Below are 26,656 nucleotides of genomic sequence, written 5' to 3' on the forward strand. Positions count from 1 at the left end.
CTTATTTCCAAAGTGATTTCAAAGTAGTTTCCATCCAAAACCTTAGGTGGTTTTTACAGATCTTCTTGGACCACACTTCTCCTTCGCCTCCCATGGGGAAGGGTGCCAGACTATTCCTTGGTCCTCTTCCAAGTGTGTCAACAGCCAGTTTGTTTCTAGTTTACCAAGAGCAGAATAATCTTGGGTAAACATGGCCGTTGGAAAAAAGCAAATATTGGTCTTGGCAATTGTAGCCTCTCAAGTGTTTGGCTCCTCGTGTTAGTGGACAAAAGAGAGTTACACTAGAGAATGTGGCCTCAAATATCACGTCTGGTTAAAGAATATTGATAGAAATATATAAAAGATTTGTAAAAGACTGTGTCAGTTCTTTATCTTTTTCTTTCCTTATCTCTCTTTGACTCCCTGTCTCTTTCTTCCCCTCCCTGCCTCTCTGAACCAGTTTGGAAATTCCTTTAACACTTAATTCTACTTGTTTAAGCCAGGACTTCTCAACTTGAGCTTCCTGACCTTTTTTTAGTTGAGATCACTTTTTGTCCTGTTGGACTCTTCTTTGTGTTGCAGCATATCGAACAATGGCCTTGGTCTCTAACCATCAGATGCCAGTAGTACCCCTCCGCTGTTGTGACAACCAAACATTTTTCCAAACAATGCCAGCATTTCCCTAGGGCCAGTTGCCCATGGCTGGAAACCACTGGCTTAAGCCCATTCTTCCGGAAGTGGTAGCATAAGATGTCGTGAGTTTGGTGATGGAAGGGTGTGTGTATGTAGGGAGGGGTGGTGGCTGGGTCCATTGACTGTTACTAATTGAGGGCTGTTGGTGATTATCAAATCACCATTATGGGCTATTAACTTTTAGAGCAGGTATTACCTACTTTTCTTCCCCCTGGATTTTTGCCATCTTTCTTGTGGTTTTTAAAATGGGGATGCCAGTCACAGTGATAGTGCTCCAGAGATGGGCCTGACACTTCACCTTGGCATTGCTCGATTCCTCAACTGGGCAACAAAGCGTGACAAGAGTCTCTTGCCCCTCATGCCTATGAATCAGTCAGCCTTACTTCATGTCATCAGAGGGGAAAGTGCCAAATTTTGATGTCAGGGTGACACACTATTGGAGCAGGTGTAGTCCCTGGACCTTCTCAGGCGTGATTGCATGTATGTACACCAGCAAGTCTTGCTTCTTTAGAAAACTCAAACTGCTCCTTCCCAAATGGAACTGTTGCAGAAACTGCCTTTAAAGCCCAAAGCACCTTCCTTCACACTTCCAGAGTTTGGAGTTTGTTGCCGAAATGTCACTGTCCTAACACAATTAGGTGAAACACAATGTACTATACCTTCCTGTGTCGCCTTCAATTTGTTTTTTTTAATTGGAAATGGGGGATATCCTCAGAAGTAAGAAGAACAATGTGAGCCTTCATGTACCTATCACCCAGCTCCCATGGTTAACACATGATCGATTTTGCTTTGTCTGTAATCCGTCCTGCTCCTCTCAGTTGTTTTGAAGTAAACCCTCCACCTAGCATTTCATCTGTGTGTGTACACATGTATGTGTTTCTGTATGCAACTCTAAAAGTGGAGGTTCTTTTTGGAAGAGTAATTATTACCCCTAAAAATGCATGAACCAGGGGCGCCTGGGTGGCTCAGTCATTAAGTGTCTGCCTTTGGCTCAGGTTATGATCCTGGGGTCCTGGGATCGAGCCCTGCATCGGGCTCCCTGCTCATCGGGAAGCCTGCTTCTCCCTCTCCCACTCCCCCTGCTTGTGTTCCCTCTGTCGCTGTGTCTCTCTGTCAAAAAAATAAATAAAATCTTTAAGAAAAATACACGAACCAGTTTTAAACCAAAAAATCCTTAATAGTAAATGTCTCTTCTGTTCAGTGGAAAAGTCGCTCAGGTCTCTCGCAGTCCACTTTTTCCCTCTCCTTTGAATCACAACATCCCAGCGCAGGACAGGGACTGGGCTGCCTTTCATTCTCTTTGTGTCCCATGCATTGAGATGTGGGGATGATGCGGCTCTTGCCTGGACTTGGTAGGAACGTAATAGGTGCCTCTTTTCCTTCTAGTTCTGTTAGTTAGGTTCCTCCTTCTGGGTTCTTGGGCTTGACACGATGCACAGCCTTTGTCTCAGAAGAAATACTCAGTTGGCAGGGGCTTTCTGTTGTCTGGAGGCTTCTCCCCACGTATGTGCCCTTAGGTGGGCTGCTGACAGCACCCCCTCCTAAATGACACCTTTTTACCCCTCTTTCTGCCAGACTTTGCATGCTAGAATATGTGGTACAAGCCAGAGGTCTGCAAGTACATGAGAAGTAGTGTCTGCTCACTGTGTGTTCTGTCAGTGACCAAACTGTGCCCAAAAGCTGCTTCCCAGTACTTTTGTTCCAGCCCCCTTTCCCGGCCCCATCCTTTCCTGCCCTGTGGGCCACCTGACTCCCTGCTGCCACCACACAGCTACCCTCCCGACCACTCCTTCTGTCTGTCCACTCCTTCTGTGCCTTTCTGTCCTGGCCCGGTGGCTGCTCCTCAGCTGTGGGCGTCTCTCTGGCCAGACCTGGCTTCTTCAGGAAGCTGCTCTGGGCCTTCCCCAGTCTCTCTCACTCTCTCTTTTTCCCCTCAAAGCCATTATTTATTTTGTACAAGAGTCCACCGCACATCAGCCATTTTTCTACTCTTGCTAACACGGCCCACAAGTGCACACCAGCCCTTTGGTTCAGGTTCACAAGGCTTCCCTGGGGAAGGGTGTCAGGCCAGTTAAGCCGGGGCCGGGGTGGAGTGTCCATCTTGGATGCCTCCTTCTGAGAGTGCTGGAAAGCTTCATGTTCTGAGGGGCAACGCTGGGCCCCGCTGTGTGGATGCACAGAGCTCCAAGCCTCGGTGCTGAACCGCTGTACTCTCTGGGACAGCAGAGTTTTGAGCAAGAACTCAAGGGCGAGATTGTGCCCATGGGATAGAATCCTCCAGCTGAGCCCATATGTCTCCCCATGTCCAAGCTTCAGTGCCCCTGCCCTTAATCCTGTGAACATCCCAGCTCCGGAACGGACTCCTGACTGGCCCTCTGTTACCGCCTTACCTTCCAGTTGTCACGGCCCCACCCTGAGTGAGGTGTGGTTTGTCCAGAAATTGTGCCCCTTGACATTGTCTGTTCACCCTGATGGCACCCTACATACACGTCTTTTGCCTGCTCTTTGACCTCACTGAAACCTCCGTATCGAAACTCCCACGCGGTTAGGCTCCCCACTTTCACTTCCACCTTCCAGTAGGCCTCTTCTGTGGGGCTTGAGCTCCCTGGTGCCCTCGCCCTGAACCCTGGTGAACAAAGGCCTCATGGCCACCTCTGGGGACCCATCAGGGACGTACATATTATGAGCACCCCCTCTTCCCATGTGGTGTCCTTTTAGGGGCCTCTGGTCCGTGCATGCCTGGGTTCTTTTGGGCAGTATGCACCTTGGTTTAAGTCCCTTTACACTATCCCCTCCTCAGTACCCCCTTTTCAGAGCACATGCTCCTCCCATCTCTCATGAAAAACACAGGTCCCCGAGGTGCCACATGTTCAGGCTTCCCTCCTCTGTCACAGCCAATGTCCAGGCTTGGGGAAGTGCTCCAGGTTGGAAGTGTCTTCCCCCTTCCCATCTCCCATAAGGTTCCCTTGCCCCAGGAATCCCCTCCTCTTCTGGGCTGTGGCTTCTCCTTTCCTTCAGTCTATAGCTTTCTGGAATTCCTGAATCTTTGAACAACAAAACCAACTCTCCCTTAACCCCGAGGGGTATTGCTTATTAACTCTCTGTACAGATGAGGACACTGAGGTTTGGAGGGGAAGTGGCTGCCCAGGCTCCTAGATGGCTGCCGGCCCTGGGGAGGGAGGAGAGCTGCCTGGCTCCCTGCTCAGGTCCTCAGCCTTGGGTCCCAGCTGCCACAGGGACGCAGCCTTGCTAGGACCCCCTCCATTGGCTGAGCCAGGGCTAAGGAGCGAGTGTGGAGACCAAATGTAACTGAAGTGTCTGCCAGTCTGAGAGTCATTCCACACTTCTGCGGCTGGATGTCCTGATAGCTTCGGGAACCATCTGTCTTCCCGGCTCTGTTGTGCCTTCTTCAGGGGCTGCCTGTCCATTCTACTGTTGATCAGAACACTCTGTACTTGCATGGTGCTTAGGGATCAGCTCCTTACCTAGGAGTCCTTAGCTTTTAATCTCCACTTGGCTTTTAAAAAATACTTGAATTTCCACCCGTGGGAAAAGAACACTTGACATTTGTGCTTCGTTGAGGTGTAATCATTCCCCATATGAACTTGAGTTTGTATATAATTGGGTATTTCTGAAACTGGGACCCATCACCACAGGATTATAGCAGCATCATGTGGTTTCTAATCCATGGCATTCTATAACTAAAGAAGGAGGGCGTTGTCAATGTAGATGCGCAAATAGGACTGTGATACAGACCCTCATCTGAGCTACGTCTCACAAGTTGTTCTGTTGGACTCACCCTCTCCTGAGCGGTAGTTTCTCTTCCCTAAAAACAGAGTCCCAGCTCCCTTTCTGCGTGTGCTTCCTTCTGACTCCAGATCTTAACCGTGTAGACTGAGGTGACCAGAAAATTGGAGATTCTGGTGAGTTGGGTTTAGTGTTTCTGAAATGAAGGGTCAGTTATTCAATTTATAATTTGTTTTGGGCTGGCTTAATTCTGTAAAATGCAATAAAAATAAAATATTTGAAAAAAACACAAAATATAAGCATTTTAAAATCACATTTAGCCAGTGTAAATTGTTGAATTGCTATAATAGCTTCCACATGTTTACTCTCCGTTTCTGTACTTACTGCATACCAGTCACACACGGGTGGTGGGCAGACCACCTTTTGAGTGTGTTGGGCTAGATAATGGAGGTTTTACTTAGTTCCTCTATTTCCTTGGAGTCATAGGAAAAACAGAAAAGGTCCAACTTACTCTGATCCCTGCTGATGATTAGGAAAACATAACTGGGAAGCACCCTAAAGTCTACTGACCTTCAGGAGGTCAGGCATAGTGTCTGACTTCCCTTTAAAACCAAACCAAACCAAACAAAACTCAGGGGCACCTAGGTAGCTCAGTTAGTTAAATGGCCAGTTCTTGGTTTCCGCTCAGGTTGTGATCTCGGGGTCCTGGGATTGAGCCCCACGTTGGGTTGAACATTTAGTGTGGAGTCTGTTTGGGATTCTCTCTTCCTCTCCCTCTGCCCCTCCTGCTCACTTGTGCACACTCTCTCTCTTTAAAATAAATAAAACTTAAAAATCAGTGTTCAATACTTGGTTAAATCAGATGTTCAAGCTTTCATTCACTGGAAACCAGTGGAAGGCAGGTGAGTGGCTCTCCTCCTGGTTTATGTTGAATGCCTAGCCCTCCCTTGTCTTAGAGTAGAAATATGGGTCTGTATATTTTCTCAGCTGCATAGGGTGTAATTCTAATACCCAAGGTCATGATAGCCAGAAGAACTGTTACCATATTCTGATTGTGAGATTAAAAATATGGACTGGGAATTGCTTTTTAAATAGCACAGCATTTAAATGTTTTGATTCTCATTCTGAAGGGGTCTATCTGATGATTACGTGGTATTTTATGCTCAGGGTAGCTGTAATGGTCTTACTGGAACACTTAAAATATTCAAGTCTTAATGGGAATTGTCAGGAACCATTAGGGGGAGTATACAAGATAATTAAAAACAAGTCCAAGTGAATTAACTTTAGCTTTGGGGTGATGTTCAAATAACACTAGTGAGGCTGGGTTAACCTGAAACATATTTATGCCGTTATGAAAAGGAATTAGAAGAGAGAGAGAGAATGAGCACAAGCAGGGGGAGCAGCAGCAGCAGAGAAGCAGGCCTCCCACTGATCAGGGAGCCCGATGCGGGGCTCGATCCCAGGACCCTGAAATCATGACCTGAGCCGAAGGCAGATGCTTAACCCATTGAGTCTCCCAGGCACTCCCAAATTTTAGATTTTCTAATAGCCACATAAGTAAAAAGGTGAAATTAAATAAATTTTATTTAACCCAGTACATCAAAATGTTCATATTTCAAAAGACATAAAAATTATTAATGAAGCGTTTTATTCTTTGTGAGAAGTAAAGTCTTCATAAGACTTTGTAAGTCTTCCAGCTCTCTGGATTTCCTGTCCCTGCACACGTTGATATAGAGAAGGTGCACGTTCAGTGCTCCCCAGCTCTGTGTGGCTAGTAGCCTCATGTGGGGTAATACAGATCTGGAGAATCAAAGTCCACCGTGAGCTATGCTGCTTGCACAATGCCCTGAGTAGTTTGTATTTGAATTATGAGTTGGTCCAAAATAATTTTTTAATGATTTCAGTTACCTTAGAGGGCACCACAGTGTACCCTCTAGGGAGTCCTCCTTCCCCAAAGGCCTCTGGCTACCTGCATTAGTGTTTTTTAACAGCTCAGTTCTGTGGGGAGACTGGTCATCTCATCCCAGGGCAGGGAGGGAGCAGGAGAATTGCTTTTACTGATTCCCTAAGGATAGAGACAAGAGACTCCAGCTGGATTCTACTCTGCATATATGTACATATTTTTTTAAATTTCAGGAGATTGAGGAAGAAAAAGATGGGAAAGGTTTTTGGTTTTTTGTTTGTTTGGTTTTTGTTTTTTATTTATTTTTTTTAAGATATTTTTTGACAGATCACAGGTAGGCAGAGAGGCAGGCAGAGAGAGAGAGGGAGAGGAGGAAGCAGGCTCCCCGCTGAGCAGAGAGCCCGATGTGGGGCTCGATCCCAGGACCCTGAGATCAGACCCAAGCCAAAGGCAGAGGCTTTAACCCACTGAGCCACCCAGGTGCCCCATTCTTTTTTTTTTAAATATAAGCATCCTACGGAAGAAACTTGGTTCTAGAGAAGACTTTGATATTAGAATATGTATTTGTTCTTTTTGACAAAGAGCAAGTAGAGGCTAAGTTACCCTGGTTAGTGAAGCCATTGCTGGAAATGACAGAGAAACATATAAAAGTCGAAAGTCCTAGTTATGCCCCAGCAGATGACCTGGAGCCTCAGAGACCTCACATCCTGAGTTTCCTCCTCGGGAGGAGGGCTCTCTGGGCAGAGAGCCCGGGCGGGGCGGGGCGGGGCGGGGGCGGGGTGGTGCGGGCTGTCCTGCCCACACTCAGCCAGCCAGCTCCTCTGTTGCCACGAGTCCTACCTCGTGCCTGCTGAGTCCGTGTTAGGTCTTCTGTGTCTTGCTGTGTGCAACAGGGAATGGGGTGGCTGGAACTTGGATAGGCTTAACTTGATAAATTTTTTTGAAGTGACAACTTTATTCATTTTCTGATGAAAAATACCAGTTTTATAAAACTGTGAGGATGGAATGGTGTGGTATTTGGAATTTGCCTCAAATGAATGGCCAGGGAGGATGATTGGCACAGAGAGGGGAGAGGCTCTGGGTGAAATGACTCCCCGTCAGTTGGGAACCATGGAATCAGAGGGATGTCGACTTAGGGGTTCATTAAAATACTCCCTTTATTTCATGGGTGTTTGAACTTTCTAGCAGGAACTCTTTAGTGTTTATATGGTGCATGAAGTCGTAAAGAAAAGATCTGAAACTCCATTACTCAGAAATAACTGTACTTAATTTGAAGCCATTGTTTTAAAACCATGTACTATAATTCCGAATGGCAAAAATGCCCTGAAAGGAATACGGGAAAGCTGTGGGTCCTTGTTTTCTTTTGTTTTAATGATTTTATTTTTAAGTAACCTCTACACCCGTGGTGGGGCTTGAACTTACAACCCTGAGGTCAACAGTTGCATGCTCCACCGACTGAGCCAGCCAAGCCCCCTGTGAATCTTCTTTCTTGCTATTACAGATTTGAAGCCAAATTATAGAGCCAGAAGGTCACACATGGGAAGAAGAAAGTTGGTATTTGTTACAGGCGTGTTTGCCCCGGCTTTATGCTTCTGTGGCCCTTGGGTTGGCTTGTGAGGGATGTTCTCCTCTCTGCCTTTTGCACGGGGGTGAGGTGAGGATCAGAGGACCCACACTGCCCATGTTGAGTCTGCAGGAGTGTAAGGGAACCAGGGTCCCCCTGGCCCTGGGCAACCCAGCACTGGGCTCTGCACTGAGCATGGGAGTATATCTTACCTGTCATAGTCCTAGAACCCTGTAGAACCTGTATTAGAATGAATGCAACATAATACAATGCATTGCCAGATTACACAGAGAAATCTGCAAGATTGAGAACAGCAAGAGTAGGGGGAACCTACTAATAGGTAAGGAGTCATTGGCCAGTTGAGGAAAGATAAGAGGGACTTAATTTATTGAAAAATATATCAGGTGGCAATTTATGAAGACCCAAGTGCACATAGTAAGAGCTGTTCGGGCAGCAAAAATGCTTTTGAAAGATAAAGTTTGAGGGATACAGTAGCTCCTAATCAGAGCCAAGTGATGATAGGTTCTTACTTAGAAAAAGTAAGTGTCCCTGACTTTCATTTTGTGTGAACCTGAGTAGCTACTTTGTACTTGATGAGCCAGACCATCCCTCCCGAATGACCTGATGCTCTTGTTTGCGGTCCTTATTTTACATTGCCCAGAGGCTGATGAAATTTCACAGTGCACCTTGATTCCTGCATTGCTTTTATGTTGTCCTATGTTGGCCCACGGCACCCAGAATGCCATGCTTGGGGGGCTGGAGGAATGAGCCCTTCTGCGGGTTCATGGGCGCTTAGCACGTCTCCTAAAGAGGTTGCCCGTTCCTTCTGCTGGTTGCAGCCTTGTGATATTCAATTCCAGTTGATGAGTTTTCCACTGCTGAGGAAAGCCAGATGGCTTCCCACTTGAGGAAGTTACATTTTTCTCTTCGCGTCCTTTAGCTGAGTTGTTACACTCTAGAAGCTGTTCTTAAGGTGCTGGTATGGGGGAATAGCCCTCAAATTACAGGCCGAGGTGGCAGTGGGACTAAAAGTAGGGAGGTTACAACTACTTAGGGTCCGTTCTGGCAGGTTAGAATGCTCCTGGGTAGCCGCTGCTCAACCTCACTACTCGGATACCGACAGGTCACATAGGGGTGGCTCCTGATTCTTCATCACTGTTTCTGACGCCCAGCCCCCCTTGTCTCACCCTCGATCTATCCCTGGGCTCCTCCCTACAGGGGTGAGGCCCCTGGAGGGATTTCCCTGGCTTTGGTGCCACAGGAGGCATATGGAGAGCCAACACCTCACCTTCCTTTCTTGCTTTAAAAAAAAAAAAAAGTTTTTTAATTTTAATTTTTTTCATGGATTACTTTTTTTAGAGCACTTTTAGGTTTGCTGCAAATGGAGCAGAAAGTATGCAGAGTTTGCATATGCCCGCTCTCCACACACGCACACAGCCTCCCCAGCTACCAGCATCCCTTACCAAAGGGTCCGTTTGCTAGAATCAATGAACCCGTGTGGACACATCAGAATCACCCAAAGCCCATACTTCACATTCGGGTTCACTGTTGCCCATCACCCGTGGTGTACATTCCATGAGCGCTGACAAATGTACAATGATGTGTATCCACTATTACAGTATCATACAGAGCGGGTTCACTGCCCTAAAAACTCTGCTCCATCTCTTCATGCCTCCCTCTCCCCAGTCGCTGGCAACCATTGGTCTTTGATTGTCTCCATAGTTGTACCTTTTCTGGATTGTCCTATGGTTGGAGTCCTACAGTAGGTAGCCTTTTCACATCGGCTTTCCATCTAGTAATAGACATGTAAGATTCCTCCAAGTCCTCTTGACAAGTCCAGACTTGACATTTCATTTCCTTTGAGTGCCAGTAATGTGACACTGTACGGTTGTCCCTTCGTGGTATCTTCACCACAGCTTTTTGCCTCACCTTTCTAAGACATGCTCGGAGAGTCGATGGTGACATTTGCCTCTTCTCGTACGTCCAGTTCCACTGTTAGTACCCAGCATGGCTTCGTGCTCTCCCACAGAGTCAAGCTGGAGTGACTGAGAAGACAGGTTTGCTTTAGGGGTGGAGGGATGGGATCATAGCTTGTAGAGGGTTATTTTTTTGTCCTGTTCTCTAATCACTGAAGCTCTTAAAACTTTTGTTTGCTTAAATAATAGTGTAGTTCCCTAATTGACACTAAGTCAAACAGGAGAGAAACTTCCTAAAGGTTTGTGGCGGAAGAGTGGGTCTTCAGCCAATCCCTGAGATTAAAAAAGGGAAAGGGGCTTTAACTGGGACCTTGACTTAGAGGTACAGGGCTGGAGTGTGATCCCAGAACAAGGCAGCCCCTTCTCTTCTGTACATGTATGCACACTCACACATACCCAGGCACACACACGCTCTGACACCTGATGCCAGCCTGACTGTGTAGCTGTACCCCAGCCTTTTAAAGCTTCCCCCCAATTCAGTGTCTTGGCGTTACTAATCATACAATATGTTTTAGAGATTTTTAATTTTTTTTTAAAGATTTTATTTATTTATTTCACAGAGAGAGATCACAAGTAGGCAGAGAGGCAGGCAGAGAGAGAGATAGAGGAGGAAGCAGGCTCTCCGCTGAGCAGAGAGCCCGACATGGGACTCGATCCCAGGACCCTGAGATCATGACCCGAGCCGAAGGCAGAGGCTTAACCCACTGAGCCACCCAGGCGCCCTAGAGATTTTTAATTTATTTGACAGAGAGAGAGAGAGATCACAAGTAGGCAGAGAAGCAGGCAGAGGGAGGGGGAAGCAGACTCCCTGCTGAGCAGAGAGCCTGTTGTGGGGCTCAGTCCCAGGACCCTGAGATCATGACCTGAGCCGAAGGCAGAGGTTTAACCCACTGAGCGACCCAGGTGCCCCTCATACAATATATTTTTGATATGTGAGTACTTGATGTGTTCGGAACTGTGCTCTAGCCGAGGCTAGGACTATGGGGGAAGCCACAGCCCCTGCTTCCAAGAGCTCACAATCTAGTGGGGGATATACATCTAACTAGATGATTTCAATGTGACATGGTTAAGCACAGAAGAGAGTTGTGGTTGATGAATTCCCCCCAGACTAGGTGGAACTTGATGGGAAGGCAGGTGAAGAGTGGTGTGGGGAGCACATTTTAGGCATGGGAGACTGGAGGCCAAAGGCCACCTCAGGGGAAGTAGTTCAGAGGGTGATGGGTTCCAGTTTCAGGTTCTGAGTTTCAGCACAAGTAAGGTGGGAGGTGAAGAAGTAGGTTCCTGCAACCTGGGAGCTGAGGACACAACTCAAATGCTTGTCCCAGTTGGTTTAGTCTGGGTCTGGGGGAGAGCTGGCATGCAGGGGGCATGCAGGACTGCCATTAATAGGTGGGAACACAGCCCAGCTAAGATTGGGAGCTACCCATAGGAACACCCTGGCCATGAACGGCTCTGGAGCAGACATGTGAATTGGAAATAGTCTCATGAACTTAAGTTTTGGGGTAACCAAAGAGCAACTAGAGCAGAATTGTCCTGTTCTTTCCTTCCCTTGTCCTTAAAGGAAAAAACACAGTTGTTAGAAATTTTTCTAAAATGCCTTGACCGATTTTGTCATAGTGAATTGAGTTTGGAAAAATGTTGAACTTCTTATTTGTTCATTTGAAGGTGTTGTAGCATCTTGTAAATATTATGTTCAGAGCCTTGAAATTAATAACATAGGATATTTCTTGATATCTGTACTCCCTGCTCAGTTGCTTTTTTTCAGCAAATTGGTGATAAAAGCTTTTTGGTGTACGATTGCAGCCTTCTGAAAGATAAATGTGTTTGTTCTTCCTTTCCCCAAAGGAGACTCTCTTCATAGCTCTGATTAATTGGAATTCCTAGTCATTTGAATGGTAGTTAATTGGGCTTTTATTGAGAACAACTGGCTGTAACCATATACTGAATACAGTAGTCTAGAGACAAAATTTTCCTTCTGACCCAAAAGCCATAAGGAAAAACATAGTTTTTGAGGGGGGGTGCAGGAGATGATGGTGGAAATGAAATGAGGGAAAATAAAACATTTTGAGAAAAAGAAATAGGAAATTTGAGCATTTTATTTTTATTTTTTATTTTTTTAAGATTTTATTTATTTACTTGACAGAGATCACAAGTAGGCAGAGAGGCAGACAGAGAGAGAAGGGGGAAGCAGGCTCCCTGCTGAGCAGAGAGCCGGAATGTGGGGCTCGATCCAATCCCAGGACCCTGGGATCATGACCTGAGCCCAAGGCAGAGGCTTAACCCACTGAGCCACCCAGGCGCCCCGAAATTTTAGCGTTTTAGAGTCAGTCTAAAATAGAGAAACCTGTACAGTGCATATTTTGGCTAGTTGATAAAATGGTGAGTTAGTGATACATGAGCTCTCTTACTTACTGCTCTCATCGCATAGTCCAGTATTGGTGGGGCACCTTTGGGTGGGGTGGGGCTGCACCAAAGGTAGTTGCTGTTCCCATGAACTGCACATCCTAGTTACTCCTATTATTAAATTGGAGTGATTCTAAGTGTCTGTGAATTTGTGAGAGGAGAGGAACAGGGAATTACAGAACAAGAAGGAATTCAAGGCATTTCTCAAGTTTTTCTGTGTGGGTTGAGTGTAGAGAGGGAGTGAGGTAACTTGTGTAATCCTAGCACCTCTCCAGTCCTCCTGGTAAACACATGTTTCCCTGTGCTCTGCCTTAACACTGTTTGCATGATTAACTGATCCTTTAGGGGCATTGTGCTTGATACAATTGTAAATGTAGTAGGGCAGAGTAAGCCTTCAATCATCATTTGCATAAAAATCTAATTATAACTTTTTCCTAACTGTCATGTGAGGCGCTTGTCCCAGGACATAGACTCCAGGGGTAAGGGAGTCTGGGTACAAATAAGGTTGGAGCTACTCATTCACAATCAATATTAGCACTTTAAAGCATCCAAAATGTTCTACGTTGGAGAAACTCTTCAGTGTTGTTTAAACCAAACTTTCCCCCATTGATACTGAGAATCCTTTTTTCTGTGTAACAGTTGTGACTTCCTAGTTTGCTGGAATGCTGCTTTGAGAGGAATACAAAGAGATTTCTGGAGCTTTTCTCTTTGCCCAGCATAGAGCAAGGTAGCTTATCATTTCTCATCTCCAATGGCCTTGGATATTGATGCTTTGAGCTTGTGCTATGTTGAGTTTTGTTTTGTTTTGTTTTGTTTTTAAGATTTTATTTGTTTACTTGACAGAGAAAGAGAGGTTGAGTTTCTTTTGACCCCAGCACCCAGCCTTGAGCTGGAAAGTCAGCAGGGAGGAGGCCATGAAAGCAGAATTGGACATTTCCCTTCAGAGTCTGATACCTTCTGACAGCAGAGCTGGACTCTATAAACACTGAGGTGTCTTTAGACTGGAAAACTTCTCATGGTTTCCGGTAAAAAGCAGGACAAATCCTTGGCAAGTGGTAGGTGTTGCAGGGAATGGGGAGAATTTTATTTTCAGAATTTCTCTTGACTCTTTGCCTCTTCCTGTCTATATTTCAGGGATCCTGAAGAGCTCCTTGGTTTATTAGCTTCTAGAATTTTGGTTTGAAAATTAATAATAATATGTGTCCAATGTTAAGTGCTGACTTCGAGCTCAAAGTAACACAGTTGACTTAAAAACGACGCTGGGGTTGAAGTTGCCGCCCCTGCTCCCAGTCAAAAACCTGCATGGGACTTTTGACTTCTCCCAAATTTAACCACTGATACAGCCTACTGTTGATATAAACAGTCCACACATAGCTTGATGTTATATGTATTATATGCTATGCCCTCTTACAGTAAAGTAGGCTAGAGAAAAGAAAATCACAAGAGCAAATACATGTACAGTATGGAACCGTATCCCCCAAAAAGGGCACATATAAGTGGACCCATAGGGCTCAAACCCATGTTGTTCAAGGGTCAACTGTGTACCCTTGTCATCTTCAACTAAATTTAGATTTTCTCTGCTTTGCTTGCTGTTTTGTTATAAAAGCACCTTGTTAACTCTGGACAGTAAACGTATCTGAGATGTGTTCATATGGGCCCATCTCCGGATTTTTAGGCTCATGTAGATGGTGTGAGGGTGAAGGGAGAGGGAGAGAGAATCCCAAGCAGACAATACGTTGAGCGTGGAACCTGACATGGGGCTCGATCTTGGGACCCCAAGATCTTGACCTGAGCCCTCCACCTGAGCCAAGACCAAGAGCCAGACACTCAACCAACTGAGCCATCCAGATGCCCCACTGTACCCTGTCTTTGAATGAAATGTTAGGAGGGAGATGTTCTTCGCTGCTTCGGGTCTGTACCACATCGTGAGATTTCTGCTGCAAGCCTTGCGCAGGCCTTTGACGGCTAGACCTTCCTGCCTCCTCAGATCCCCCTTCACCTTGGCTCCACATTCCTGTGTGGATTCTGCCGAGTGGAATGTGGAAAACAAGGGTCCATAAAACCCTCATGGTGAAAAATTATCTTGTATGTTCTCAGATTATTTAATATGCGTTTTCTTTCTTCAGTGCTGGTAAGATGATAATCAGTAGTGGATATACCATTTGGGGGGCAGTTTGCTCTAGGCACTGAGTTAAGAACTTTATATATTCTCGGGTTTTTAAAAAGGTTTTATTTGACAGAGCACAAGCGGTAGGGGGACAGGTGGAGGAAGAAGCAGACTCCCCGCTGAGCAGGGAATTCTGACTTGGGCTTGATCCCCGGGCCCTGGGATTTTGGCCTGAGCCAGACACAGACGCTTAATTGACTGAGCCACCCAGGCGCCCCTGTACATTCTTATTTCACTTCTACACCTGAAATATGTAAGCATTACTAGCTCTGGTCTGGTGATGAGTGGCCAAGGACTCTGAGAGGTGTGTTGAATCTTGTTGGAGCAAGTAGCACGTGGTCCAGGATACAGAATCACTTAAGTCCAGTCATGATGTCCTGCTCTTGGTGATGAGTCAGTAGCTTTTGCTGCCTTTTGGTCACATCACATTTTGTGCCTCTCTCAGAAGATTCAGGAAAGTTCCAATGTAGGGGCTGCCAAATGATCTACCAGATGATGGTTCAGAGCAGTCTATTATAAGGCAGAGGTCCTTAAATTATCTGCTGCTGGTCCCCTTAAGTTTCTATTTAATTGGAAGGGTCTTATGCATGTTAAAAATAAGCACTTTTAATGAGTAAGTGTCCTAGGTAGATTCGTATTCTGTTCCAGAATTCTTTCAGCAACCTTACTATGATCAGGCAATAAACAGTGTGAGTTTCTGCCCTGGGCTGTTCCCATCAGTGCTCCCATCAGGTTTGATTCTTGAGTATTGCTGATTGCTTTAGAGAGTCTGTCTTCTTCTTCTTCTTTTTTTTTAAAAAAATATTTTATTTATTTATTTGACAGATAGAGATTACAAGTAGTCAGAGAGGCAAGCAGAGAGAGAGAAGGTTCTGGGAAGCAGGCTCTCTGCCAAGCAGAGAGCCCGATGCGGGGCTCAATCCCAGGACCCTGAGACCATGACCTGCGCCGAAGGCAGAAGCTTAACCCACTGAGCCACCCAGGTGCCCCAAGAGTCTGTCTTCTTGAATCCTCATGAGAGCTCTTATGCTGGGCATTGTTACAGAGGAGGAAACTGAGGCACAGAGAGGTTAAGGCACATCAAGGCCAAATGACGAGTAAATGACAGATCCAGGCAGGATCAGTCTCTACATTTAACCACTGTGTTCCCCTAAATGCAGTATTTTGTCTCAAACTTGGAGGTGTCTCAGCCTCAGAGGTAGGCTTGTCTGGCTTCCCACTCCCCTGCCCCCAACCATCCATTTACAAAGTGGCCTTTGAACTGAGGAGGGGTGAGAAGAAGGAGGCCCGTGGATGGCACTGGGTGGCCTGTGCAGTTGTCTGAGTTATGCCTTGGAGACACAGATACTTGGTTTAGTCTCATGATTACTCATTTCTGAAATTGGATAGTGGCTCTTGTCCTTTTGTCTACTTTCTAGGGACATTGTTTTTGGGAGACAGGGAGCCTCCAGGAGATGGAGAAGGATTAATTAGATTTGTACTTTACATCCAACACACCTGTGAAGGGATTTGTATGTCTACAAGGGATTATAGCTTTTTAACCGGGTTTATAATTATGGTATTAAGAGGATTCATGCATTATATGGAACTTCTCAACCTTTAAAAGTAGGGCACCAAGAAGAATAAATTTGTTTGCTGGAGAGAAATTGAACATAATGGTCCCTTTATGGGAAAACATTACTGTATTTTTGTAGTCTAAATAGAAAAAAAAAGGCTTTTCATAGATAAACATAATCCAATAAAAATAAATCAGTGAAGTGGTTAAAACATTATAGTGGAGAATATTTTAACCATAGAAACGGCCCATGTGGACAAGTATGTCCCATTTGTTTTGATTCTTATTCAAATAGTCTTTTCATCAGTTCTCTTATTAGGGAAGGAATCTACCTGTCTCTTGAAGCAGTTTTGCCTTTGTTGTACTGGCTTTGAGGCTTTTGCTTCAGTTTCTTCAGCTGGAGGTCATAAACATCCCATGACATTTTGTGTGATAAATCTTCATTCTTGTGATTATAGGGTTTACTGTTCTGTTTGCAAATGGGGTGGGATGATTGAGAAGGTGGAAAATAAGAAGCAGCGCTGTATTTTGTGGTACTGGTTGGGTTACAAGTAACCAACCGAATGGAGCTGCTCATCTTAAAAGGGTGGAGGCGGGGAGCATTTGTAATATGGATACAGGTGTGTCTTAGGAACGCAAATGCAAAGATCAAGTGGCCCTGGGGAACGAGCAGGAGCTGGAGACGAGGACGGGAACTGTAATCGGTGTCATTACAAGCACATTTATGATAAAAACGTCAGTAAGTGGAGAGGAAAGCTGACAGAAAGCAGGTAGAAATCTATGTAGCAAAACACCCGACAGCTGAACGTGGTATTTAAATATAGCTTCATTGTATTCTTTGGAAAAAATCATGCTCATTTTAAGAAAGTCAAACAGTATTTAGAAGTGAAAATCCTCTAAAATTCCAGTAATCAGAGGTAATTGTAACTATTTGGATAAACATCCTTCTAGATAAGTCTTCGGACATCTGGGAACACGCACATACAAATGGAATCCTAGTGCGCGTGCTCGTTTATCTGTTTTGGTCATATGGAGGGATATCTTTTCCCATCAGTAAATACAGATCTCCATCATTGTTTCCAGAGTCTGTATGGGTTATTTCACATGCCTCTCTTGTGAAACTAGAGGGCATTGACTTCTTTCCCCTCATAATTACTAATAATGCTATGTATGTCCATCTTTCTGCTTATACAATTACTTGCTTTGAGTAAATTCTTAGAGGTAACATTGCTAGATCAAAGAATGTGTCAATTGGGGCACCTGGGTGGCTCAGTGGGTTAAGCCTCTGCCTTCGCCTCAGGTCATGATCTCAGGGTCCTGGGCTCGAGCCCCGCATCGGGCTCTCTGCTCAGCGGGGAGCCTGCTTCCCCCCCTCTCTCTGCCTGCCTCTTTGCCTACTTGTGATCTCTCTCTCTGTGTCAAATAAATAAATTAAAAAAAAAAGCCCACAATCCTCTCTTCTCCTTAAAAAAAAAAAAAAAAAGAATGTGTCAATTTACACGTGGCCAAAATAACATACATGGTAGGCTACTTGATGAGCTATGTCTATAACGTTTGCTATTGTCAGTCTTGGACATTTTTATCAGTCTGACAGGTTAAAAAAACCCTCAATTGTCTAAATTGTATTTTTTCATTGTTGGCGTACTTGATTATCTTTACAGATGTTTATTGCTGTTATAATTCTTTTCATGGAAAGTTTATTGGCTATGTCCATTTCAAGGGAAGTATTACTGCTTGATTTTTTTTTTTTTTTTTGCTTAATAAGGATAGCAACCTTTGTATGTCTGCTGTCCAGATATTTTAGATAAAATATTGAAATAGGTAAAACTAGGTAGTTTCTTATTTCACCCTTTGATGGAAATCTCACTTTTTCTTCTTTTTTTTTTTAACTTAATTTTGCCATTCATAAATTTGAGATTTTTTTTTCATAAATTGGATATTTTTAAAAGGTGGCCAGCCAAATATCTCAGTCCCTTGTAGTTTCAGTTTTTGATGTCTGGTTTCTTTTGTATTTACTTTTTTTTTTTTTTTAAGATTTTATTTATTATTTGACAGAGAGAGAGATCACAAGCAGGCAGAGAGACGGGGGGGGGGGGGGTGGGGGGAGCAGGCCCACTGCTGAGCAGAGCGCTAGATGCAGGGCTCGATCCCAGGACTTTGAGATCATGACTTGAGCTGAAGGCAGAGGCCCAACCCACTGAGCCACCCAGGTGCCCCTAATTTTTTAAAGATTTTATTTGTAAGCAATCTCTACACCCATCGTGGGCTGTAGAGATCAAGAATTGTGTGCTCTACCTGGAGCCAGCGAGGTGCCCCTGATGTCATGTTTAAAAGGGCCTCCTCTGTCTGCATATTACAGAATTACTGGTATATTCTTCTAATACTCATCTGATTCTGTTTTGAGTTTATTTTTCCACAGGTAGGGATCTAGACTTTTCCCTCCTCCGTAGCTAACCAGCGCCGTTCATGAACCAGTCTCCTACGCTTCCCCAGATAGGATTCCATGTACTTGGTCTGTTTCGTATGAATACTTAGTTCTCTACCTGGATGTTCTGTTTCATCGATTCCCATGTATGTTGTCATTCAGATATCTGTTTAACTGTGGCCGAGACGTTTTGATTTTTGCAGTTGATGGTGGTGTTTCTCTGCTTCAGATTGGGTTTCCAGGAACTGAGGTGATAAGTGGTCAGTTGTGAATGGCTCAGGGAACTGGGAATGACATGGGATCAGTTGAAGCGAGAAGAGGCCACTTCACAGACGTGTTACAGAAACTAAGTAAGAAAAGGGTGAACGAGACCAGAAGAGCTCATATAAGCTAATTTTAAAAAGGCTAAGGGTGCCTGATTTTTGTTTTAAACACTGGGGGTGGGAGCAGGTGGGTGAGGAAATGTATATATTTGGTCTTTGTTTAAATTTGAAACCATTAAGCACTTCTACCACAGGGAAGGGGAAAAAAATGTGTTTCTGCCTCTTTGCCAACAGTAACATAATTTTGGTCTTTGAAATAACTGTCTTGGGACCTCAATTCCCTGTTGGTACAGCGAATTCCCAGCCCATGTGTTGTAGCGGAAATTCATTGTTTCCTGAGTTACTTCCTTTCATGCTTAGTGTGGGGGGAAATGACCAAATGTATAGATATTTTTTTTTCTCCAGAAACTGACATCTCTAACATAACTTGATCCCGATGATGTTTATTACTGTTGTAGGTACTGCTGCTGGAAGGCTTCTCAGATGCTTTAGGATATCTTCAGGGAAATCAACTCTTTACATAAACGGAGAATTCAGGTGAGTCCTTGAAAAAAAAATATATCTTCTTATCATTAGCCACTCCCCTGCATTGATAAAATGTAAGTGTCGAAACCTTGTCACTTAAATTGTCTCATTTGACGTTTTCTGAGGCAGGCATGTCGCTGCTGGTCTTGCCACTTAAATTGTTTATTTTTCCCCCAGCAGTTGGGTGGGGTGAAGGTAGGGGCCGGCAAGGCAGGAGGAAGAGCTGTGTTTAATCTTCCTGCATGAATTCTCATTTATTTACACCTGTTGGCTTTATAAACTTTGCATTTTTGAAGTGTTGGATAAGGAATTAATGTAGAAAATTCCAGTAAGTCTTTGCACCATCAAACTGCTTGGAGGTTCTTGGAGCCCTCCAGGGACAGCACACGGTTGCTCTAACATGAGATAAACTTTGGGTATAGGTCGTGAGTTTCCCCCTTCAATAGTCCTGGGTGGGATTGCATGATTGCAGGTGGACTGTGGAAGGTACCCTTGTCAGGGACAAAATACCCTCGGGAGGGACAAAGGTGAACTTCTGCAGGTCCTCACTATGCCTGGATCGACCTTTGACAGGTTGAGAAGGGTTGGTTTACACCCCTGCACTCAAAAACCATATCGTGGCACATGAGGCTTACCAATTCTCTTCCTGACCAGCTCCACAACTGGGGACAAGTAGATCTTTGCTGATTTTCATATACTCATCTGTAAAACGAAGGCTGGGTGAGCCCTGCCTGCTTCTCCCTTTCCCTCTGTTCCTCCCCACTGTTCATGCTCTCTTTCTCTCCCTCTCTGACAAATAGATACAATCTTAAAAACACACACACACACACACAAACCCCCCAAAAAACAACTCGGCAGGGTTTTAAGTTGTTGGATAAAAAGGTACAGAATTCTTCCTTCACAGCATCGTGGGTAGCCTCTGGCCTGGTGGTGTCTGACAGATAAGTGTATATCTGTGATGTGGGGCCGCTCAGAGCTAGGGATGTGGTGGCCTGGATGCCTGACTCCAGAGAGGCCAATGCAGAGATCTTGTGTGAGGAGGGTAGGGCGGGGAAGGGTGGGGGAGCGGCTGAGAGCTGAGCTGAGAGCAGTGGGATCACTTGTACACAGGGTGGAGAAGGGGAAGGGAGCTGTCCTGTCCAGGACCCATTTGGTTGTCCTTGTGTGCATGTTATCCTATGAGGACCTGCAGGGGGCACCAGGTGGTCCTGTTGGACTGAAGGGCCTGGGCACAGTGGGCAGGAAGCATGGTAGACCTAAGCCTTTCCCAGGACTTCAGATCTGAAAGCAGTGTGCCAAATGCATTCTTATTCCATGGGTCGGTACAGAATGGAGGACTGTGGTTTGCATTGACTTCTCCCTGGGGTGGAGGGATGTATATGGGGTATGGCACGGGTGGAGGACTAAGTGACTGGGACAGGAAAATAATGTGGGGAAGGGGCAACAAGAACACCGATTTCAGGTTGCCAACATAATTCTGTCTGCTTTGGAAAGTTCTGTGACATTATGCCATGGCCTGTATAGATTGGAACACAGTGGTTCAGTCCTTTGGAATTCCTGCCCCAGTGATTTCTGGCTTTTCTTTAACATGCCTGTTTTCCAGAAACTTAAATGAAATCTGACAGACTTACCTTGTATTCCCTTCTGTCAACCTAGCTCTTGGTTTACTGCCTGATTTGTGTGGTTTAGCTGGGTTGCTTCCTGGGGACATTTATTTCACTGCTCTTTTTAGGAAAAAAAAACTAGATCAAACAATAGCAGAAACATTTGTCTGAAATGTCTAAGAATATGAGGAATTATCTGAAATCTTGACACTTCTGTGAGTGTCTGAAGTCGTGAGTACATGCTTGCAGGAGCTTTTATTTTGACCTGAACTAGAGAGCAGAGAATTGCTTTAAGGGACCTGGGCCTGCGTGGGTCTGAACACAACTTAATGAATGAAAAATATGATCAATCAGTCATGTTCTGAGTATATTGGAAGGCCAGGCCCTGCTGGGCAAGATCTTGTAAGGATGAACAATTAAGAATTGCAGACAGCCATGTTTCCAAGGAATAAGCATGTGCTTTTAAAAGGTTGTGTGCATGAGAGAGGAGAGAGAGATTTATAATAAAGTGTAGAGGGTGAGGGGCACGTGATAAATTACTTGTTTAGCATCGTACTTAATGACTCGTGATGTATTCCGGATTTAAGAAAAAAAATGTAATATTTTGAACTTATCTCCATTTTTCCCTACAGGCTTATAAAAAAAATACTTTAAAACTATTTTTAAATGAAAAACATTGTTTCTGGCTCTCTGGGAATTTGGAATTCCCAGGGCTGTTTTGGGGCAGGGTCTTGAATCTATAAAATTCACAGCAGGATCTACATTGTCATTTGTCATTCTGGATCATTCCCTTCAAAGCTATGATGGCTGGGGAGGTGCGTTCTTGAGCTTATTTTTCTTCATTAAAAATGTAATCTCTTATGCACTTTTGTCTCCCTGCCATCTTCCATTAGCGGGATTCTTTGGATTCCTCTGCTTGTTGGCTGTAGGCGCTGCCACTTGCTCACCCCCCTGTGGGCTCCCTGAGTGGCTGGGAGCCCTAATTAGAATCCTCCTAATTAGCATCACATTCTTGATCAGGGTTCCCGGACATGGACACGTGCTAGGCTCCTTACTCTGCTGTCTGTGCTTCGTAAATGTTTCACAACAACAACGATTTCCAGATTGTTTTTCATAATTAAACCTAAGAATACATGGATATAATAGAATGTGCTCTTTCCTTATACTTTTTGGCCAATTACGCTCACCAGTTAATTTCTTTTAAAGTTAGCCTTGTGGAGAGCTCAGGAGTTGAGCCTTTTCTCAGTGTAGATTGGATTTCGTGGACTTACAGGCTCTGGAGTATTTGTGTCTGTGTTTCCGTAGTCTCCTGTAGAACACAAATCTTTAAAAATGCCATATTTTAGCTGTGAAGTCCCATATCCTGAAGACCTAACGTGATCATCAAAGCTGTTCTTTTTGCCGCAAATCAGAACTGGACAGATTTCCAGAACCATTAAATGGCTAGTTTACTTGTGGAGTTTAAACCTGACTTTAAAATAGAAGTAAGTGCACTGTGAGGCCAGCTGTAGTGGTACAGGTTGAGAGAAATCCTATTGCTATGATCTAAACACTAGTCTTAGAGAGTATCTTTCATTTAAAGTATGTAAGTCAAAGTAATGCATGCAAATGGTTAAAAACAGAAAATCCTGCAGAACCGCTTAGAATGAAAAGCAACAAAGGTTTTTTACCCCACTGCTTCCTTCACTTAGTCTTCCTTCTCAGAAGCAACCACCTTTTTTTTTCTGTAGATCATTTTCCTTTTTGTGACTTCCACATGTATAAATATTATGCTTGTAGCACCATTTCTCACATTATCAGTTTTAAGAGCTGTTTATGGTGTCTTGATGTGATTGCTGATGAGCTCACCCTGACCATCCCCGGCTCCCTTCCTCCCTGCAGCTGATTCACATTTTCAGTCCTACAGCTACTTCCTCCCTGTACCTCAGCAGCCTCCTCCGTTCTCGGTCTGTCTCCTGTGTAGGCTGTTTCTTGTTTACTCCCCGCCCCACCCCCCATATCTACATTTCCATTTAGGGCAGCTCTACCTTTGATTTTCTTCAAAGAGAGGATGCAAAGGAGAGAGATGGGCAGAAAAGCAGACCCCCACTGAGTGGGGTGCCCAACGGGGCTTAGGGGGGGCGGGCTCAGTCCCACCACCCTAACATCAGACCTGAATTAACAGCCTAGAGTTGGAGGCCTAGTCACCCAGGTGCCCCTGTACCCTTGATTGTCTAGTGCTCAGAGCTGGTAATAATTTAATCTGTTGTTTAATGAGGGCTTCTGTGGCTTACCTATGACTTGATTCTGCATGTGAACTCCAAGAAGAAACATTCACTCTGTTGTGAACCAGGTAGCAGCTGTTACCGTCACAGCCCAGTGTGTGGTGAGTTTATAGTCCTTCCTCTCTGAGCCCAATGTCCCCACAGCTCCATGGAGCATGTTTGAACGATTCTCCCTTTTACATAAGCACCAGCCATATTGGGCTCAGCCTCAGGTTTGCCTAGCCTCTCAGTCTCTCCGTCCTTCCTACAAGCCCACTTTATGTTTGGAGGTCTTCCTCCCACAACCCACCTGCCTTCCACCTTCCACCAGAACCTTTTGATGTCAGGTTCTGCTGCCAGCCTCCCCGCCAGTGCTCATGGCCAGGAAAAGCTTACCCCTGCTAACACTGTCAGAAAAAGCCTGAAGCTTCAGCTCTGGTGTCTTTGCAGGGCCAGTAACCTGGTGTTTAAAGTTAGCCATCATTTACTGAGGACCTGATAGGTTAGGCACCTAGGTATTAGAAGCCTGGTGTCCGTTGAAATCCTCACACCAGCCCTGTGGAGCAGAAGCATTGACACTCTTCCTTGAAGAAGCCGAGATCTGGATCAGAGACTCCTCCCAGGCCTCTGCTGGGAAGTACTTCACAGAGCCTGGGGTAGGCTGGGAGCATAGGTGTGGCTGCATAGGTGAGAAACGGGTGCAACATCTTACACCCTTTCTTCAGCACACCAGCCCCTCCTGAGACAACTGCTGCTGCTCTCTGGAAGCTCAGCTCTGCTCAATTCCACCTCCATCCTTGCTGTGGGTGTACTCTGTGGCCAAGAACTCATTATACAGAATTCTGGGACTGGATATGGGACTGTCCTTACCTACTCAGGGTTCCCTTTGTGAATTTGAAGTGAGGAATGGGGCTTCATCCATACTCAACCCTGTTGGGAAGTGGGGGGAAAAGGTACTTTGACCCCTTGACATGGTCATCTGCTTTCTAGGCAAATAACCCATGAATGAGTGGGTAGAGTTACTCTTTGTCCCTCCGTTAAGTCACAGTGACAGCCTTAGCAGCGGCCGTCTAAGTGCAAATAGTGCTTTCTTAGCAAATATCTTGACCTCTTGAGTTTATGCTCTGAAGTAAGTAGTGAATGAAAGGGAGATCTTTGGGGCGCCTGGGTGGCTCAGTGGGTTAAAGCCTCTGCCTTCAGTTCAGGTTATGATCTCAGGGTCCTGGGATCGAGTCCTGCATGGGGCTCTCTGCTCAGCAGGGAACCTGCTTCCTCCTCTCTCTCTGCCTGTCTCTCTGCCTACTTGTGATCTCTGTCAAATAAATAAATAAAATCTTTTAAAAAAAAGGGAGATCTTTAGAGCAGCGCCTAGTTTACTTATGAAAGAGACAGCTGGCCTTAGTGAGATCGAGTCTTGATGCATAGACTGGGGTCAACATTTGCCTTGTTGCAGTGGTTACCGGGTGTAATTTCCCGCTTTAAAATACAGTAGTGATAGGCAGTCCAAGGTTATCTTACTAAGAACTGGAACAATCTAAGTCTGTGTTGGCTATTTGTAATTTTTGTATTCATTGATTGTAAGGATAGGATAGGGTGCTAACTGAGTAGAGTTGTAATCTGTATGAGGCATTTTTGGTTCCAGCAAACAAAGATCGTTGATCTTCAGTCATATAGGTCCCTTGACACTTGTGTAAGAGTGATTTGGGTTGAGCAGGGGGGCACCTGGGGGGCTTAGTCTGTTAAGCGTCTGCCTTCGGCTCAGGTCATGATGCTGGGATGGAACCCCGCATTTGGCTCCTTGCTCACTGGGAAGCCTGCTTCTCCCTCCCCCTCTGGCCTCCCCCCCCATGCTCTCACTTGCTCCCCCCCTCAAATGAATAGATAAAAAATCTTTTTAAAAAGTGATTTAGGGGACTGAATCTATTCAGACATTTTATATCTTTTTTTTATAAGATTTTATTTATTTTATTTTTATTTAATTTATTTATTTTTATTTATTTTATTTATTTGTATTTGTATTATTTGTATTCAATGTGTCTGCACATCGCACGGATGTAGAGGCATCTGGCAGATGAGCAGAAGGAGAGTAAGTTCAAAGGAAGGAGAGATTTCTAATGGGGTAGAGGAGGTTTCCAAGAGAAGGTAGCATTTATTTCTGGGTTAAGTGGCTTAAATTTTGCTACCTCTCGCAGAACAGACTATGAACCGCAGTGGGTTAAACAAGCTAGAAGTTGATGTTTTCTCACCTAGAGTGAAGTCCTGAGGTGGGGTTGCCAGAGACTTGGGCTCCTGGCAGGGTGAGTAAAATTTCACACCTCTCTTCGGGGTAAACTTATTTTTTCTCTTTTTCAGGGTATGAAAGGTGAGGGTAAATTTTTAAAATCAGTGCTGAAAGCAAAAATCCCTTATAGACAAAATGGCTCCTAAACGTCCCTTGGGAAGATGTCACGGGAGGGGCTGGTATTCTCTCTCCTCATCAGTCTATCAGAGTGGGCTTTTCTCCCTCTGCAAGAGCTTGCTGCTAAGTAGTTGGCCTCTGTGTTTAAGGGCCATGCTATGAACTAAGGAAGACTTCCTGCATCCAGATAGGACCCCAAGAGAAACTTCCTTCCCTGGGCTTCCTCAGTTACTGAAAATCCTTGTGCCCCTCCCATGGTCTTTCTGGGGCTTGCTTGCTCACTGAGAAGAGTACAAGTGGAACTGTCTGCCAGATTGCTTATTCATACCTTTTCTTATCAAAGCTTTCAAACACGTTCAAAAGTGAAGAGAATTTTATAGTCAACTTTGGGTCTACTGCCCAGGTTCAGCAAGGATTAACCTTAGAATTGTTTTGTCTGCAGCCTTCTTTCTTCCCACTCATGATTTTGAAGCACATCCTTGCTATTTTATTTTTTTCTTCTATTAGTGTTTCAGTATTTGTCCTTAAAATATAGGGCTTATACTGTATCACAATAGAACCATAAAAATTACCGGTATTACCTTAATACCATGAAATATCAAATTAATGTTTGAATTTTCTGTTGTCCTACATACTTTTTTGTTTCTTGGAATCAGAATCCAAATAAGGCTTATACATGGTAATTGACAGGTATGTCTTTAATCCCCTTTTAATCTATCCTGACCCTCCCATCAACTCCCCCGCACAGTGATTTGTTTGTTGAAGAAACTGGGTTATTTATCCTTTAGAGCAGAGAATCTCAAATGGAATGATCTCCCTCCCCCATCTCGAGATATTTGACAGTGTTGGGAGATATTTTTAGTTGTCACAGTGTTGGGGGGGGGGGAGGGGACTGCTTCCTGGCATCTAGTGGGTAGAGGCTGAGGATGTTGCTAAATCCTAGAGTACTCAAGGCAGCCCCCTCACAGCAAAGAAGTATCTGGCCTAAAAGGTTGATAGTCCTAGACTGAGAAACTCTACTGTAGCATTTCCCATAGTGTGAATTTTAATGATTTCTTCCCCTTGGTGCCATTTAACTTATTTTTCTGTTCCTTGTGTTTTCTGTGATTTGTTAAAGCTTGAGTTCTGGTCACATTCAGATCTGGATTTTT

General features: G+C 44.7%; 1 protein-coding gene across 6 annotated transcripts in view; it reads left to right on the plus strand.

Annotated features, from left to right (window-relative positions):
- TLN2 (talin 2) overlaps positions 1-26,656 on the plus strand; it is a 431,106-nt gene that overhangs the window by 151,307 nt on the left and 253,143 nt on the right. For all 6 annotated transcript variants that reach the window (XM_047736618.1, XM_047736620.1, XM_047736617.1 and 3 more), the window contains one exon: positions 19,194-19,272. The gene's annotated coding sequence lies outside the window, so the exon portion shown is untranslated. The remainder of the gene's footprint in view (positions 1-19,193; positions 19,273-26,656) is intronic.

Source organism: Lutra lutra, chromosome 7, assembly GCF_902655055.1.
Source record: "Lutra lutra chromosome 7, mLutLut1.2, whole genome shotgun sequence".
Lineage (NCBI taxonomy): Eukaryota > Metazoa > Chordata > Mammalia > Carnivora > Mustelidae > Lutra > Lutra lutra.